Genomic DNA, 19725 nt, shown 5'->3' on the forward strand with positions numbered 1-19725 from the left:
TATGTGGAAAAAAACAATTCAAAAAGATACGTAGACCCCAATGTTCACTGAAGCACTTAAAATAGCCAGGACATGGAAGCAACCTAAAAGTCCATCTACAGGGATGGATAAAGATGTGGTACATATGTACAACAGAATATTACTCAGCCTTAAAAGGAACAAAATAGTGCTATTTGCAGAGATGTAGATATACCTAGAGACTGTCATACAGAATGAAGTAAGTCAGAAACAGAAAAAAAGTCACATAATATGGATTCTATGTGGAATCCAGAAAAATTGTACAGATGAACCTGTCTGCAAAGCAGAAACAAGACAGATGCAGAGAACAAACTTACAGATTGGAAGGGGATGGTCTGTGAGGTTGGCACTGTCTCACACACACTACTGTGGATACAGTCGGTAACTAACGAGAACCTACTGTAAACCACAGGGAACTATGCTCAATAATATCCTGTGATAAACCATAATGGAAAAGAATATATATACACATGTAACTGAATCACTCTGCTGAACACCAGGAGCTAACACAACACTGTAAGTTAACTACACTTCAATAAAATTAAAACTAAACAAAACATGGTTACCAAGGGTAAGGCGGGTAAATCTGGAGTACAGGATTGAGAGATACACATCACTGTATATACAAAAGAGGACAAGAATTGGTTGTGTGGCACAGGGAACTACATTCAGCATCTCGCAGTGACCTATAATGGAAAGAATCTGTAGCTGTGCCCTTGAAACTAACTCAATACTGTAAATCAACTGTAGTTTAATAAAGTTTTTAAAAAGTCATCTTTTGAGCCTGTGTTCTCTGCATATTTGAGTTTCAGAGCAAAACTCCCAGGAGCTAAAGCCATTTCAAACGAAAACCTCACAGATCCACCTTCCAGCTGAGAGCGAGGGGCCCCCAGAAGCCCGAGGCCTGGCTCTCGGCCGCCCCGGGTGTGCACTGCGCGGACGCTGCTGCAGCCGGGAGCCCGAGCCGCACGTGTTACCGGCCACAGCCCATCAGAGCCGTTCATCATCCTAGACCTGCCAGGGCTACGGGCCTCGGGGCTCCACAGGTGGCGGCAGCTGGTTGCGAAGATGGCAAAGGGAGTCTGCCCACCTCCCTGGGTTTGGGAAACCTTAGGAAGGACAAGCCCTCATCAGGGCAGCTCACTGCCGGTGTCCTTTCCCACTCCACCTGTGGGTGCTGATACTTCCTCCAACTTAAGTGATCCTTACCAGGTATCCAAAATCCACATGAAATCACTCAGTGAGGAGTCTCTACAGACACCTCTGCGGGCACCTGGGCCCCCGTGTAGGGCAGACACACTCTGAACTCTGTTTCCCGCAGGCAGTGGGGCTCAGGTGGAGTCCACGTCCTCGCGCTTCACACGCGCTCCTCTGTGCCAGCTTCATGGGCGTCTCACTACTGACCTCCCGGCTCCTCCCCATCTCCTGCATTTCTAACTCTGCTTCTATGTCAAAACCTCTTTTTTCCTCCTGCTTTGCTGACATAACTTTTAATGTCTATTACATTCTGTTACCCACCTGTAACTTAATTAACAGTGACCAACACTGGCCACTTGATGTGAACAGCTGACTTAATGGAAAAGACCCTCATGCTGGGAAAAAATTGAGGGCAGAAGGAAAAGAGTGCAGCAGAAGATGAGATGGTTGGATGGCATCACTGACTCAATGGACATGGGTCTGAGCAAACTCCGGGAGATAGTGAAGGACAGGGAGGCCTGGCATGCTGCAGTCCATGGGGTGGCAGAGTCAGAACTGAGCGACTGAACAACAAATAACACTTAGACACAGCAGGTGCTGGTACTTTCTCCAAGTTAAGTAATCCTTACCACGTATCCAAAATCCACACAAAATCACTCAGTGAGAAATCTTAACAGACGCCTCCGTGGGCGCCTGGGCCTCAGCATAGGGCGAACACACTCTGTATAGGTTGTTTTCCGCAGGCAGTGGAGCTCAGGCTTACTTACATTACATACAAGGTACATACACTATTTGCTCCTTGTAACTGCACTATGAGAGGCACACCATTATCAACATGTTAAACAAGAGACACAGGGAAGTTACAAATCCTGCCCGAGGTCGCACAGCTCAGAGGGGTTTGCGCCCAGTCCTTCTGGCTCCACAGCCCACGCTGCTAGCCTGAGCTGCCTGGCTTCTGCTTGATAGCCTGCCAGCTCTGGGCTGCTCGTGGACCACCTATAACATCACCCCACTATCCACTGGGTTCGCCCGTGCTGTGAGATTCGGATTCCAATGAATCACACTTCCATCCTGTGAAGGTTTGCCTGTATTTTGGAAATGCTAGGTGAGACTGAAATTTTGTCCTGTCCCGCCTGGCCCAGATTTTTTCTGCTTCAGCTAAATCTCTCTAAACCAGGGGAGTACAGCTCTAGAACACATCATGTTTACCCTACCCTGACCTTTAGGCACAAATTGAATCAAGATTTTAAAATTTGCTTAAAATTCTGGAAAGTTCAAGAGTTAATAAAAAGCACGGAAATCCATTTGAGTATGTTTTAAAGAAAGGCTTCTAAAGGGCACAAGAACAAGAAAGTGGAAAATGTGGCGGGGAAGTTAGTTGGCAAAGCACAAGCACTTGAGTGGCTAAAACTTGGAAAAGAAAACTAGTGACAGACAAATGGCTTGAGGGAGCATCTCCAATGGAGGGAGCATCTCAATGGAGGGAAATGTAAAGAACGAGCAAACCTAAAACTGGCAACAAAGTGCCACTTACTCAACACCTGCGGGGGGTGGTGGGGGAAGTCCAACTGTTAGGAATCATCCAGGAACAGGAAAGGTTAAGATAAGCCATGTCTCCTTTGCTGGATAATGAGAAAAGCGGTAACAGATGCTTAAAAGGCCACTGAGTTGAGTGGATGTAATTTGGACACACCCAGACATGAGTGGAGAGTAGGAGCGCTGGGCTCTGGGTGGCCTCAGGGACACCCACCAAGGGGGACAGCAGAGCAGGGGGCAAGGCCTGCTTAGGTGGACGATGCCTTAACCCTGGCCACTCGGGCCTGGAGCAGTGGGCCCCACCGTGTGGGATAAGGTCAGAACGCAGATGGCGTCTGTAAGACAGAAGGGTATCTGGAGATAAAAAGAATCAGTGCCCGTAAGATCAAAAACAAGCTATGACTAATCATGAGGAAATAATATATATAAATACCATGAAGAATACTTCTGGAACATCGCATCATGTAATGTGCTTCGTGGCCATATCAGAGGCAAGAGAGACATCACAGGGATGGCCCAAAACGGCAGGACAGAAAAGACAAAGGCGACGCCAATTCTGTGTAAGAAAGGGAAAAGAGCATTTTGGCAAGTAATGATGTAAAACTAGTGCAGTGACTCCCAAATCAGAGAACTCATGACCAACTTTCTTGTAAAAAATGGAGTTCCTTTTTTAAAGGCAACACTCACTGTAGTAACTAGATCTCTGGGTGTGATGTTATCCTGTAAATGAAGTACAGGAGGAAATCATTCAGGCTCTGCTACAACACGATCCTGGGCTGTTTATCAGAAGGGAGAGGTCACCAGTCTGATCTGTTACCATCAGCCCACAACACCAACACTTCCACAACGCTGCCAGGACACCAACCCAGTTGTCCAGGCCATCCAGGTGACCCAGAGCATCTGGTCTCCAAGAGGCACTTCCTGGACAAGATGTGCACAGGAAGTAGCCGCCTCTTGATCTGGATACAGGCCTGGGAGGAAGGGGGTGCCCTTCCTGTCTGGAAGCCTAGGGGCAGAGGGTGGACAGGGGGCTCTCCTCCTGCAGTACAGGTCTGTCGAGGTCAGGAACCCCCTGGAAGTACACAGGTCACTCAGGTTCCCAGGGACGCAAGACCCAAGGAGTCTGGAACCAGCCAAGGCCGTGGCATGATCTCAGTCCTCATCTTTAATGGGCAGTAACACCCCCAGGCTCAGGGTTCAGGCTGGGGCGCAAGGCGTGGATGGGCAAGGACACAGGGATCACAGCACCCTTCCACAGGGGGCCGCTCCACAGAAGCCTCCCCGTCCACCAGCTCCTTCCGTCAGTCCCGAGTCTCATGAGATGACTCGGGGATGGGTCTTCACTGTGGCAGGAAGGAAAAACCCAGAGTTCAGAAAACAACAGGCTGACATAAACAGGCCACTAAATGACACGGAGGAGACCGTCCACTGCCCACACCAGGGCTTCAACCAAGAATTTTTAAAAATTTAAACAGTTTTCTTAAATATCAAGGGAGAACAGCGCTTCATCTAAGAAAACACAGCTGGTTGTCACCAGGAGAGAGAGAGTGGCTGCCTCTGTGCCCACGGTGGCCGCGCCCCTTTCTGGCCCCGATCCCCGGCTGCAGAAGCTCTTCCCCTGTCACAGGCATGACTTCAGGCGACAAGGCGCCAGAGCACCCGTGCCCCATGGCAGCGTCCCTGGCAGTGCTGGGTTTTCTCCCATCTACATGGGGTGTGGCCCTTTGATCAACACAACATCTATATCCTCCATGCATGTCATCGTAATATCTAAAAGTCAACGTGATGACTAAAACCAAGGCCGTAATCACTGTGTTGACTCTGATTTTATTGCCTCCACCCCTAGGGTTAGGAATGGCCAGCTGCATGCCTGTTGATGAGTGCTGCTGCCGGCACCAACGCCCCTTCTGAAGAGCCTGGGTCAAGGTGGGGCCAGAAATGGCTGATGCTTGATCTCTTTCTGCAAGAAAAACACTGTATTAGGCAGACACGTGAGCCTTCATTCTCTCGACTTCCTTTTCCTCAAAACGGCTAATTCCCACCTCTAAGCCTCGTGAACAAGGATGAGGCCCCGTGTTGCCTCTACATCTTCATTCCACTTGAATTCCCCGTCACCTGCATCCCTCGGGGGGCAGGGGGGTGGCAGGAGGTACTGGAACTGACGGGCCGGCCCCCATGGCTCTGTCCTAAAGAGAACAGTTCTAGAGTTCCAGAGGCTCTGTTGTAGAGAGAACTGCAGTGACACACCGCCGTGACGTCCATCCTGAGAACCCACAGCACCCACCCGCACGGGACACGTCTGTGGCTTTCCCACTTCCTCTTTTATACTGATGCCCAGAACTGACCTTTCTTAGAGGAACCAGCTTAACTGTGTGTACACGGCAGAAACACCTGCCTCGGGACACAGCACAGCTTTGTTCGTGAATTAGAAATGACTTCTCCGCAGACCTGTACTCTAGGTGTTTGAGAGCAAAGAACCCAAGACCCCAGTGTGATCAGAGCATCCAGTCCATGTGGTCAGTGCTCTCTTTAGTGTGACCTTTGGAAAAAGAGATCACGGTCCCCTCTGAGATTAATCCGTCAGCCAGTACAATCCTGCTTACGCCTCAGACTTTGGTTCTGACAAAAGTTCTAACCAAAAATCACGTGGTCTGGAGTGGGTCAGAACTCAGCCTCCTCACTTTGTCATTTAGAAAGATGAGCTGCTACATGCAATATGTGTTGAATTAAACATGTCTTCACCTATTCAGTTCTTCCTCTACCATCGTCACTGTTTTCTTGTGTGAAGCCAAGAAGAGCAGACAGCATGAGAGAGAAGCCATTTGCTAACAGGGACTCCCCTGGTAGAAATCATAAAATACAGACGATTTCTGCCTGTTACCCTGAACGACCTGCAAGTCATTTTGTTAAGACAGGTTAAATGTTTTAGGAGCACTCGGCCAGGTTTGGGTGGAGTGATATCTGTTGTCTCCAGCAAAGCCCACGGGTGATTCACAGATAAGTTATGTGGCTCTAGAAGAGGCGATCAAACCAGTGTTTCCATAAGTTGTTTTGGACAATCAGAACAAACAGCTTGCACCAAACAAACAGTCACGCAGTTGTTCAGGTTGTGGGCATATATGTTTTTTACCCTTTGAACCAAGCATTCCAGGTAAGTACGTGGCAAGCCACGCAGAAAAATGCTCTTATTCATATAGGCTTAATTAGATGGGCATGAAATGACTAGAAGGGAAGAGAATAACATCCATGATGACTAATAAAATAAGCTGGGGGTCAAGGCCTCAGCATTCCTGTTTTCAAAAAGGAACTGGTATCAGTAGGAAGGCTTCCCCTGGTGGGCTAGAAAGCTAGTGACGCCCTGGGTACACACACGGCCACGTGTCCTGAGCTAGGAGGAAGTGATGGTGACCACAAGAGGAAAGCACATGCTGGACAGAAATGAGACAAAACCAACAGCGGGTGAGTCGGGGCCCAGAGGCCTCGACACACGGAGACAATAGCTCTTTTCAAACAACGCTGCACTCAAGCTCGCCCCGCCCGCCAGGGACGGCCCCCCGCCCTCCAGGGACGGCCCCCCGCCTGCCAGGTCCCCGCCCTCCAGGGACGGCCCCCCGCCCGCCAGGGACGGCCCCCCGCCCGCCAGGGACGGCCCCCCGCCCTCCAGGGACGGCTCCTCGCCCTCCAGGAAGCTGAGTTCCACTGACCCACTGACGGTCTCCAGCCCACCCGGCCTGGCATGCTCTGTGCTGGGAAGAACTTGCAGCTCCCGGAAGGCGGTAGGAGACCCCTGGGCTTCCGGCCAGGCTGACACACTGGCCTGGCCCTTGAACCCGCCTCTCGGGCCCTTCTCTGGGCCCTCGAGTCCCCTCCCCGCCTACTTCTCCCCTGCCCTCAACGCCAAGGGCAGGGCGGCAGGCCGTGCTCGGCTCTCACCTCCCAGACTAGCACCTGGCGGCCAGTCTCCAGGCCCCACCGCTTTACAGCAACCTGTGAATTCCTGCTGCTCTTCAAAGACACACATGTGTTGCACCTTCCGCAAAGCCCCCTGGCTGCCAACGGGCGGTGCCGGCCCACACCCGTGCTCCGGCTTTGCCACGCCTGGGCGCAGAGGCTCCCCCTGTAGGAGCTGGCATGACAGCCCCAGACGGCAGGCTCCAGGGCAGGGTCCCCTGCAAGGCGGGTGATGATGTGCCCGATCTGTGGGTGAGCCCGAGGGGCAGTGGAGCAGACGCACAGCTCTGTGCTGGGACCAATGGCGCCTACCCCTCACGGTGACCACAGACACCTCCCAAGGCACTCTTTTCTTCCTGAGGCTTCAGCGTCAGAATCCCTGTGCCCTCAGAGGGCCAGTTCTAGGGCTCGGGGAGAGCTGAAGCTCTGGTGAGGGGATGAACAGCCTGTGGATGACCTCCTTTAGCACAGAAGCAGAAGCCCACTTACAACCACAGAGATTTGATGGCAGCTTTGGAGCAAAGTGAGGTGGGTTCTCAGGCAGTGAGACCCAAACCTTGATGGTCAGTCATCAGCAGTCCATACCTGATGATCTTTCATAAAATGAGTTCCCACTTGCAGTGTTCATCTAGCAGGTTTGAGAATTTCTTTTTATAAACTCTAAAATTTGCTATTATTTCAAACTGACAAAAAATTGCAAGCAGACTACAGAGATCTTAAATAAAAGACCCTTACTCAGATTTACCAGCTAGTTCCGCTTTGCACTCTGCTTGATCATTCTCTTTATATTACCTTTTTCTTAATCATTTGAGAGTAAGTTGTAGACAACACGCCACATGCCCCTAGGCACATACATATATATTTTCTAAAAACAAAGCCTTTATCTTACATAGTACAGGAGAATGTTCCCTGATGGTTTTGAAGGGTGACGTGATGGTCATTTCCTATTTTATCAAACTTTCCAAATGCTATCAAGTTGACAGAATTCAGAAAGTGTAAAAACAGCTGGGAGTCCCTAAAGCATCACTGCCAGATGATGAAACAGCTGGCTCTTCCGAGGAAAAGCAGACAGTGATGCCCGCACACTTGCCTCACGTTCACGGCAGATGTGATTTTGATGAACTGGGGTACAACAGGACCATGTCAACCAGCGTCCCACCGAGCCGGGGTCGATGGTGCGCAGTCTGTGAGATAGCCCCTGTAACAGCCACTGCCTGTGGAAACCCCCCTCGGAGTGCTGGCTGGACCCAGGACTCACCTTAGACCACAGAGCACAGCAGAGTGAGGGGACGTCACTCCAGAGACGAGATCGCAAACAGGCTGCGCTTCCGTCCTGGGGGCCCCTCTCTCACTCGCTGGCTCTGATGGGAGTCGGCGGCCGGGTACGCGCAGCCCCGTGGAGGGACCCACACAGTGAGGGATGGATGTCCCGGCCCTGAGGCTGTGAGCCTGGGAGGGGACCCCCGCTCTGGTCAGCCGTGAGACGCCTGCAAGCCTGGCCGACTCCTTGATCACAGCCTCGAGGGGCACCGTGGTGAGCCCGTGTAGACACACAGACGCTGTGAGGGAACCAGCGTCCGTTTTGGGGTCATTTGCTATCCAGCAATAGATGCAGGGGCTGGTCATGATGGAATATCACCAAAACTCATCTGAAGTAAAAATATGCTTGATTTCACGAAGCTCCGGTCGGTGGTATAATCAAGGGTCTAGGGGTCCTGGGCACAGAGGAGGGAGGCAGATACTTCCCTCTCTCCTCTTCTGATTATTCAACCTCTCTCTCATATGAATCCTTTTGAATGACTTTTAAGTTTATTTTTAAAATACAAAAATAGATAAAAAATCTTCTGTATAACACAGGGAACTCTACTCAATACTCAGTAATGACCTATATGGGAAAAGAATCTAAAAAACAGAGTGGATCTATGTATAACTGACTCACTCTTTGCTGAACACCTGAAACCAAGACAACACTGTTGAACAACTACACTCTAATAAAATAAAAACACAGAATAAAAGGGCCAGTAGGAGAGGTGGGGTGATTTGCTTATTTTGGTAATACTTATAGATGCACAAGTGTTAGTATTGCTTAATTTTTTTCTCTGTATCTTGCTAAGTAATAAAAAAAAATGTTGGCATGATTAACCATAAAAAAATACATGTGCATAGTTTAAAAGACTCAAGCACTAAAGAAAAAATACTGTGAAAAAAATTGACCCCATCTTGTGCCCCAGTCCCTCACCTTAGAGGGAATTTCTTATTAATTACCAATTTCATGATCATTCTTTCAAAAGCTCCCCCCCCCCCCAGAAAAAAGATATGTCGGCATACGTTATTTTTGAGATATCTATCTTCTTGTTTTTAATACAAAGTTTTAATACCCTATTTTGCATTTTACAAAATAAATCTTGGGATGGCCTGATAACAGGAGTTGCAAAAAGTTCTTATTCTTTTGACTATCTGCAAGAACTCTAGTGTATGGACAGGACAATTCACTTAACCAGCCTCGCCAAACAAGGATAGTTAGGTTACAGGTGTGTGGGTGTCCTCATGAACATATGCATATAGTGTTAGTCGCTCAATCGTGTCCAATTCTTTGCGGCCTCATGGACTGTAGCCTGCCAGGCTCCTCTGTCCATGGGATTCTCCAGGCAAGAATACTGGAGTGGGTTGCCATGCCCTTCTCCAATATGCATATATCTGGGACATAAATACCTAGGATTCTTCACAACGCCCTAGTTTCTCTCATTAAACAAAGCTCTCCCCTTCACCCCATATCCAAATGCTGACACTGCAGTTAGTGCCCCCCTTTCCTGCCACACTTGGTCAAGTGTCTATCCTGACTGTTTTCTCACCTCTCACTTCCCAACCATTCCAAGTAGCTCCCAGTTCCGTGAACCCACTGCAGCAGACCCACTGAGGTCACCCTGCATGCCATACTACTCAATCCCAGGGACAGGCCCTGATCATCTACTGTTTTCACAGCCACATTTGACATGGTGCAACTACCCTCTTCCTAACCTTTTGCCCTTGACTCTGTGATGTGACAGCTCACCTGGCCTCCTGGCCTCCCACCTCTCTATCTGGTTGTCTTCTGGCCTGCCCTCAAGAGCTGGCATTCCTCAAAGATCAATTCTAGGCCCTCTCTTCATTCTTCTAGATCAGCACTGTCCAACAGAACTCTCACTGAGGATAGCAATGTTTTATTAAGCACTCAATGTGGTCAGTGTAACTGAGGACCTGAGTCTTTTATCTGATTTAATATGAGCCAATTTAAATGTCAGTAGCCACTGGTTTCAGCTTCAGCATCAGTCCTTCCAATGAACACCCGGGACTTATCTCCTTTAGGATGGACTGCTTGGATCTCCTTGCAGGCCAAGGGACTCTCAAGAGTCTTCTCCAACACCACAGTTCAAAAGCATCAATTTTTTGGCGCTCAGCTTTCTTCACAGTCCAACTCATCCATACATGACCACTGGAAAAACCATAGCCTTGACTAGACGGACCTTTGTTGGCAAAGTAATGTTTCTGCTTTTTAATATGCTATCTAGGTTGGTCATAGCTTTCCTTCCAAGGAGTAAGCGTCTTTTAATTTCATGGCTGCAGTCACCATCTGCAGGGATTTTGGAGCCCAAAAAAATAAAGTCTGACACTGTTTCCACTGTCTCCCCATCTATTTCCCATGAGTTTGAGTAAACTCCGGGAGTTTGTGATGGACAGGGAGGCCTGGCATGCTGTGATTCATGGGGTCGCAAAGAGTCGGACACGCCTGAGCAACTGAACTGAACTGAGCCACTGGTTATGAAATTAAAAGATGTTAACTCCTTGGAAGAAGAACTATGACAAACCTAGACAGCATATTAAAAAGCAGAGACACTACTTTGCCGACAAAGACGCATCTAGTCAAGGCTCTGGTTTTCCCAGCAGTCATGGATGGATGTTGAGAATTGGACCATAAAGAAGTTGAGCACCGAAGAAACGATGATTGTGAACTGTGGTGTTGGAGAAGACTCTTGAGAGTCCCTTGGACTGCAAGATGATTAAATCAGTCAATTCTAAAGGAAACCAATCCTGAATACTCATTGGAAGGACTGATGTTGAAGCTGAGGCTCCAGAACATTGGCCATCTGACGCGAAGAGCTGACTCGTTGGAAAAGACTGTGATGCTGGGAAAGATCGAGGGCAAGCGGAAAAGGGGATGACAGAGGATGAGATGGTTGGAGGGCATCACTGACTCAATGGACATGAGTTTGAGCAAGCTCTGGGAGATGGTGAAGGACAGGGAAGCCTGGCGTGCTGCAATCCATGGGGTGACAAAGAGTCAACATGACTGAACAAGCCACTGGTGGCTAAAGGCTACCATGGCCAGTGCAGTTCGACACGCTCTCCGTAACAGAGATCCCATACACCATGGCCTCAGCTACTGGTTCCGGGCAGAGCGCACACACACAGCTCTCATTTCCAGCCTGGATTTTCTCCTAAACTCACGTAACACACATAACCAAAGCCCACTTGACAGCTTCCTTTGGATGGTACTAAACTGACAGTATTAAATTTAAATTCAAGATCCTCTTCTGAAGCTAGGTTATCTTCCCAATTAGTGAAATGCGTGGATAGAGGAGTCTGGTTGCCTCCGTGTCCAAATCATTGCTCAGCTTAGTCTACCTCTCCACATCTCGACTCCCTTCCCATGAACCCACAATGGAAACTGGTAGAACATGCTCTTTACTGGACCACTGGTATCCTCTCTGGCTCCACCTCCCAGTCTGCCCTCTATGATGTCACATAATGTAATGAAGAAGATGCTCAGGCCCCTTCAGCGGCTCCCTGTGCTTTGGGGATAAGTGGGCAAGGTTCAATGCTGCCAACCACCGGCCAGCTATCGGTGGCCCTCCGCCCTTCCCTGCAGCCACCCTGGGCTTCTGTCTTCTGCAGCTACCCCGAGGGGAAGATACCATTTCTTTCTGATCCTTTTCTTTGTTTTCAACACCACCTTCTCTACTCTGGGACGCAAACAAACAAAACCCGTCTGTTAGTCACACCATGAAGATTCCCGAAGAGCCGGCTCCTGAGTCCATGTCCCTTCCATACCAATGCACAACCGGAAGGGACTGTGCTGGTTGGCCCTTCACCCGCCCTCCTGCCAGCTGGGCAGCAAAGTCTGTTTAGACATGCCCAGTCAGAGGGAGGGCACCCCTCATAAAGCAGCCTCTTCCATGCCCTCCCAGGGCTAGCTTACGTTGATAATCAGAAAGGTCTTCTTTATACTTTCCACATCTACCCCATCACCCCTTCCGGCCGGCTCCCAGGCCCCCTGCTGGAGTCATAACAGAAATGACAACAGTGAGAGCAGCTACCATTACCATGTGCCTGCACCGCCGGCCTCGCAACCTCTCCACGAGCTGGTACTATCACTGCCGCTAGTTGCGAAGACAAGAACCTAAAATGTAGAGCGACCAGCAATCCTCCTCCAGTATCAGAGCATTCTGATTGCTCCTGAACTCTTCCATGTCTTTCCTGCAGTGCCTGGAATTTAACAACACTCTGGTCCTTGCCACGCCAAGTGTGGCCTGAGGAGCAGCAGCAGCACCTTCACCTGGGAGCCCGCCCAGACACAGAATCTGGGGCTCATTTCCGGACCAGCTGGATCAGAATCTGCATTTTAACAAGATCCCATGGGCACTTTAGAGCTTGAGAGACACTAGTCTTGGTGTGCCCAGGACACAATGGAACATACACTTATTAATTCACTAGACCAATGACCAATCACAAACACCTGCTATTCGTGCCTGGCATTATACAGGCTCCAGGATCCTCTGAGCCCCTCACAGCTAAGCTTGCGTCCAGCAGAGAGACGGGAGGGTAAGGGAGGGGATAAATGTTAGGCAGGAGTGTGGTGGGGGAAACAAGGTGTTAACGCTCCCGGGGGCCACGGGTCAGGCAGGACTGAAGGAGCTTGCACCTGACCAAGTGTTAAATGAAGGAAGGAACTGGCTGGGCTATCACTGAGATGGGCTTTCTGAGCAATGGGAGGGTGACACCAAAGAATGAAGGCGGCAGAGAAATCCAGGGCAAGAGAGTGGGCAGGAGACAAGGGTGGGCCCAGGAGGCCCTGAGGTTGCACCCCCTTGTCCTGGAAATTATTCTCTTCCTGCAGCCTCTGGTTATGTAATCTTCTCAGGCAGCCTCACCTCTAGCTCATTTGAACTGCAGCTAAGGAGACAGGCCTGCTTTTTCCACATGTACTTGATCTGGTCAGATTTTTTTCTGCCTGTACTTTTGTGATTGATTTTTTTTTTTTTAAAGCAGACCTTCAGTTGATCCTGATTAAATTTTAACTTGTCCTTTTTGACCATCATCACTGAAGCCTGCTATGATCTTTTTGAGCGCCTTCATCCAGCACATCCCCCCAGCTTTCCCCCCATCTTTCCTTTTCATCTTCATTCTTTCAGCTCCCTTTAGCTATGCATTTTCCTGATACTCAGAGCTTCTGGCAGACTTTAATCTACCAGAGGAAATTACAGGCCAGTATCCCTGATGAACACAGACACAAATATCCTCAATAAAACACTAGGAAACTGAACTCAACAATACATTAAAAGGATTATACACTGTGATCAAGTGGGATTTATCCTAGGGATTCTTCAACATATACAAGTCAATCAATGTGATACAACATATTAACAAACTGAGAATAAAAACCACATGGTCATCTCAATAGATACAGAAAAAGCTTTTGACAGAATACAACACCCATTTATGATAAAAACTCTAGAAAGTAGGCATAGAGGGAACCTATCTCAACATAAAAAGAACATTTATGACAAATCCACAACTAATGTCATTCTCAATGGTGAAAAGCTGAAAGCATTTCCTCTAAGGTCAGGAACAAGACAAAGATGTCTATTCTTGCCACTTTTATTCAACATAGTTTTGGAAGACCTACCCATGGCAATCAAAGAAGAAAAAAAAAAAGAGGAATCCAAATTGGAAGACAAGTAAAACTGTTAGCATTTGCAGATGACATGGTACTAAACATAAAAAATTCTACAGATGCTGCCAGAAAACTACTGGAGCATCAATGAATTCAGTAAAGTTGCAGGATACAAAATTAATACACAAATTTCTTGCATTTCTATACACTAACAACACAAGCTCAGAAAGAGAAATTAAGGAAACAATCCCATTTGCCAGCACATCAAAAGTAACAAAATACCTAGGAATAAACCTACCTAAGAAGGCAAAAGACCCACAGTCTGAAAACTGTAAGACACTGATGAAAAAAATCGCAGCTGATACAAACTGATGGAAAGATACACCACATCCTTAGATTGGAATAATCAGTATTCTCAAAGTGACTATTTTACCCAAGGCAATCTACAGATTCAGTGCAATCCCTATCAAATTACCAATGACATTTTTCACAGAACTAGAACAAAAAATTGTACAATTTGTATGGAAACAACAACAACAACAAAAACCTCAGTAGCCAAAACAATATTGAGGAAGAAAAATAAAGCTGGAGGAATCAGGCTCCCTGACTTCAGACTACACTAGAAAAACAACAGTCATTAAAACAGTATGATACTGGAACAAAAATAGAAATAGATATCACTGAAACAGGATAGAAATCTCAGAAATAAACACACGAACCTATGGTCAACTAATTTATGACAAAGAAGGCAAGAATATACAATGGAGAAAAGGCAATCTGTTCAATAAGGAGTGCTGGAAAAACTGGACAACTACATGTAAAAGAATGAAATTAGAACATTCTCAAACACCATACACAAAAACACTCTCACAATGGATTAAAGACCCAAATATAAGGCCACATTCTATAAAATTCTTATATGAGAATATAATCAGAACACTCTTTGGCATAAATTGCAGCAATATATTTTTGGATACATCTTCTAGAGTAATATAAATAAAAACAAAAATAGACAAATGGATCCTAATTAAACAAGTTTTTGCACAGCAAAGAAAATCATTAACAAAATGACAACCCACAGAATGGAAGAAAATATTTGCAAATGATGTGACCAAGGGATTAATCTCCAATATACACAAACAGCTCATGCAGCTCAATATCAGAAATACAAACAACCCAATCAAAAAATGGGCCAAAGGTCCAAATAGACATTTTTCCAAAAAAGACAAACAATGTCCAAAAAGCACATGAAAAGATGCTCAGCATCACTAATCATTAGAGAAATGAAAATCAAAACTACAATGAATTATCATTTCACACCAGTCAGACTAGTAATCATCAAAAAGTCTACAAGCAATCAATGCTGAAGAGAGTGTAGAGAAAAGGAAACCCTCCTACCTGCTGGTGGGAATGTAAACTGGTAACAGCCACTGTGGAGAACAGTATAGAGGTCTCTTAAAAAATGACTAAAAATAGAGCTACCATATGGTCTGGCAGTCCCTCTCCTGGGCCTATATCCAGAGAAAACTGTTAACTGGAAAAAAAAATATATCCATCCCAGTTTTCACTGCAGCACAATTTACAATAGCCAGTACACGGACACAATCTAGATGCTCATTAACCAAGAAGTGGATAAAGAAGATATGGAATACACACACACACAATGGAATATTACTCAGCCATAAGAATGAAATAATGCCATTTGCAGCAACTGAGATGGATCCAAAAGATTATCAAACAAAGTGAGGTAAGTCAGACAAAGACAAATATCATATATCACTCATATGTGAAATCTAAAAAAAAAAAGGAAAAAAAAGATACAAATGAACTTATTTATGAAACAGGTATGTTTTTGAAGATAAGTAAACATAAATAAGTCTGTTATTTACCTCACAGACTTATTTATCTAACAGATAAACAAGACTCACAGGACACATATATACCCGTGGCTGATTCATGTCAATGTATGGTAAAAAACCACCACAGTACTGTAAAGTAAGTAGCCTCCAATTAAAATTAAAAAAAAAAAAAAGACTCACAGACTTCAAAAACAAACTTATGGGAGTTCCCTGGTGGCCCAGTGGTTAAGAATCCGCCTGCCAATGTAGGGGACGCCAGTTTGATCCCTGGTCCAGGACTAAGATCCCACATATCACAGGTCAACTAAGCCCAAGCACCAAAACTACTGAGGCCGCACACTCCCAGCACTGTAGCCTGTGTGCCCTGGAGTCCACGCTGCAGCAAGAGAAACCATCTCAATGAGAAGCCTGCACAATGGAGCAGCCCCTGCAGGCTGCAAAAGAGAAAAGCCCATGCAGCAATGAAGACCAGTGCGGCCAAAAATAAACAAATTTATGGTTACCAAAGGAGAAACATGGGAGAGGGTCATAAATTAGCAGTTTGAGATAAATCAACACAGGATACAAAATCAACAAGGTCCTACCGTATAGCACAGGGAACTCTCTTTACTATTCCGTAAAAAACCTGTATGGGAAAAGAATCTGAAAAAGAATGGATACAAGTATAACCGATTTACTCTGCTGAAAACCTGAAACTAACATAGCTTTATAAATCAACTATACTCTAAAAAAAAATAAACCTTTCATCTGTCAGAACAAGGTGCCTTCCCGGTCAGTCTCTACTTCTTCCTTCCTACCAGAACCTGTCTTTCCCTTTAGAATCTGAAGATGCCAGGTGCTTCCAGTCTCCCCATTGGTCAGGGCATGAACCAGTAACCAAATTCTGGTCAGTGGGGCTTGAGGATGAGTCTGCTGGAGGACTTTTCGGTAACGTTTTCTTCCTTAATATAAAGAGGCTCTGAAGAGCAGCGCCGTTTTCTCCCTTGCCTTTGGATGTGGGTGTGAAGCCAAGATGCCTGGGGCTGTGGTAGCCGCCCTGTGACCATGAGGAAAGCCACTGAGGGTGGCTGGACCGGAAGACGGAAAAGGCTTCCCTAGTTCCTTAATGACGTCACTGGCTGTTCCCAAAACCCTGGGCCAGGCCCACTTAGGGATCTACTCTTGTATTATACTTTGAATCCATTTAATAACATTTATTTTTTATAAATAATATTTATTCTTTATATGGGAACAAATCAGAAATATCCCAGGTTATGAAAGTTCCTAAATCTCATCATTCTTACATTCTCCTGTAAATTACTGGGCACTTTCTCAACTAAATGTGTCATCTCTACTGTTTATAATTCCACCTTGTCTGAAGGCTCTGTCTGGGCATGTTTTTCTCCCTTAAATTATAAAGTTCTCTTAACTGCACCAGTCAATTTTCTGACAAGTTCATTCTTCTGGTGTATGTCGAGGTACTGTCTATGGTTCTTAGTTATACTATATTTTATATATTTCATACTGTGATATTTTAAGGTTTGTTCAGAAATCCAAGTCACATTCTTTGACATTCCAGGCAGCTATTATTTCCCTTTTTCTTTGGTTTCTTTGGTTACAAGCTCTTGACCTCTCTCTGCACAGGGAAGCAGTTCCAGGCCCCTCTCTGCACACAGGGCTCCAACACAGTCCAGAAGCACCTTGAGGCCCTTGCTGTGAGCTGACCCCTGTGGCCCAGCGAGTGTGCCCCGGCTCTGGTCTCTGCTCCCTGCTCCATTTTCAGACTCTTTCTTCCTCATCTGCTCTCATCGGTAAAGCAACCTGGCCATCGCCTCAGTCCTCTCTTCACCGCACTGTTCTGCACATAAGCCAGTGCCAAGCTGGCAGAGACAGGACCCTCCCGCAGGAGGTAAGGTGTGGACGCACAGACATGACAACTGTTTTTTCGATCACACTTCATTTTCACAAGAATCAGGGGGGGTTTAGGGTGACGGGCAGGGTGAGAGGTGTTGGCAGATTTGCTTCTGCATCTTGGAAACACATGCCAGAGAGACCACATTCTTCCCACTTGGCAGTGCGGGCCTTATACTCACATCCCCTGGTCCCACTTGGGCCAGTGGCCTGTGTGGTCAGTACCAGGCGTCCTCGGACCAGGCTGATGCTCCTTCTTGTTCCTGGGCCTGGCGTGCCGTTGCCTCTCAAGCCGGCCAGAATCTCCCGCCATGGGAACAGCATCTGCTGTAAATACTCCTCCAGTAGCTCTGCATTTTTCCTTTTCCCTCATGTCAAATTCTTCCACCCTCACCTCTTGACTCTAAGCCTCCTCGGGATACTTGTTTTCCTGGCTTCCTTCTTGAATTTTTCCATCCTGCACAGGAATGTTTAATCCCTTCTGAAATGTTAGAGCCTCGACCTTCTCTTCTAACAAGGAGATCAGTGAGAATTCATAGGAAACAAATCACCTTACACTTGCATGCACTTTCCACATGTGATGGGACAGGTTCTCAGGCTGGCTGGGAGACCCAGAGGTGTCCCTGTCACTGGGCACACCTGAGTGAAGAGCGGCTCCCTGCGGGCCACTGGTGCTGCTGTGGGGGCACGTGGCCTCCCCATTTCTAAGTCTCACCAGGCTTCCCGCTTCACGGACGGGGTAACTGTGCTGAGGTCACACGTCTGCAGCTAATGAGCTTAGCAGGCTATAATGCAGAGCTGCCTGGCACCAAACCACTACTTTCCCCGTCCCCTCCATTTCTACACTTTCTGTCACTCAAGGGAAGTATACATTTCTCTGTGACTTTCCTAAAAACAGTTTTGATTTCAGGAAACTGCAGTTTTTCTATACTTGTCTGCCACTCTATTTCTGCTCTTACCCTGTGGAGCAGGGCATGGGCTGTTTACCTCAACTCTGACGCAGCACATTTCCAGCTCTGAGTAACCATCAGTGTTCCAGAGGCTGCCCCCCACCCCCACCCTCGTCCCCGGCCCGGATAGTTTTCCAGAAGATTCTCCTGCTTTTCTCTTTTAGCTTTCTCACTGCACAAATGACAGATTTGGAAAAACATGTTTTCAAGTTTGATGATGTGCCATTTATCTATTCGTCCTTTTATGGATTATGCTTTAGGAGGCTAAGAAATCTTAATGCCTAATGCAAGAGACTCTTGAGAGTCCCCTGGACTACAAGGAGATCAAACCAGTCAATCCTAAAGGAAATCAACTCTTGAATAGTCACTGGAAGAACTGATGCTGAAGCTGACGCTCCAATACTTTGGCCACCTGACACAGAGAGCCAACTCATTGGAAAAGACCCTGATGCTGGTAAAGATTGAGGGCAGGAGGAGAAGGGGACGACAGAGGATGAGATGACTGGATGGTATTACTGATTCAATGGACATGAGTCTCAGCAAACTTTGGCACATGGTGAAGGACAGGGAAGCCTGGCGTGCTGCAGTCCATGGGGTTGCAAAGAGTCAATGCTACTGAGCAATAGAACAACAAATGCAAGGTCACAAAGATTTTGTCCTATTTTCTCTCCCAGATTTATAGTTCTGGGTTTTACCTTGAGGTCTGTGGGCCGTGGTGATGTGAAGTGTGGGTCTGTGTTCATTTTGTTGCATATGGAAGCCCAATTGTTCCAGCACCATTTGTTGAAAAGACTACCCCTTCTCCCCTGCACTGTCTTTGCATCTTTGCCAAACACCAGTAGCACAGCCTGGTGTCCGTCTCATACTATTGGTTTTCCTCACATTTCTGTTGCTCCTTAGTGGTCCTTTGCATTTCTGAAAGAAGGCACTAGGTGGTCTTTGGTGGCCTACTCACCTTTGGGGAAGGAGGACTGGGTGACAAGACGGGGGCGCCTCCGAGGGTTTCCTCTCTCCTGCTCCCCTCTGGATGGGGAGACTGCACCACCCCCAGCCTCTTTCTCTTTGGGGTGTGCGTGCAGGTGGCAGCAAGGGACCTGCAGCCCGAAAGGAGTGCAGGGTTAGCATCTTCCAGCCCAGGTACAGGGCCTTTCCTGTGGCCCCTCCCTGGGGTCCACGGAAGTCCAGAATGACTTGGAGATCCCTCACAGTTCCAAAGCTCCTTGCCTGCCTCACCCGCTTCCCAACTTTTCTCGCTCTGGGGAAGAGGAGCTCCCATCATGATGCTGGCCTGCTCCCCAACCCCTCCCCACGGTGCCGCCCTCAGCTCCCAGCAGTTGGCTGCAGCATCTCTGCTCCAGTTCTCTGTCGACCTTTCCTAATCTGCTTTCTATTC

At 47.4% G+C, this 19725-nt stretch overlaps 1 protein-coding gene across 5 annotated transcripts in view; it reads right to left on the reverse strand.

The window, feature by feature from the left end:
- ANO10 (anoctamin 10) overlaps nucleotides 1–19725 on the reverse strand; it is a 260256-nt gene that overhangs the window by 7946 nt on the left and 232585 nt on the right. Inside the window, exon 13 of one of the 5 annotated variants that reach the window (XR_006337438.1) lies at nucleotides 4622–4711. The exons of the other annotated variants lie outside the window; for them this stretch is intronic. The gene's annotated coding sequence lies outside the window, so the exon portion shown is untranslated. The remainder of the gene's footprint in view (nucleotides 1–4621; nucleotides 4712–19725) is intronic. 5 annotated transcript variants of the gene reach the window in all.

This window comes from Cervus elaphus, chromosome 24, assembly GCF_910594005.1.
Source record: "Cervus elaphus chromosome 24, mCerEla1.1, whole genome shotgun sequence".
In the NCBI taxonomy this organism is placed as follows: domain Eukaryota; kingdom Metazoa; phylum Chordata; class Mammalia; order Artiodactyla; family Cervidae; genus Cervus; species Cervus elaphus.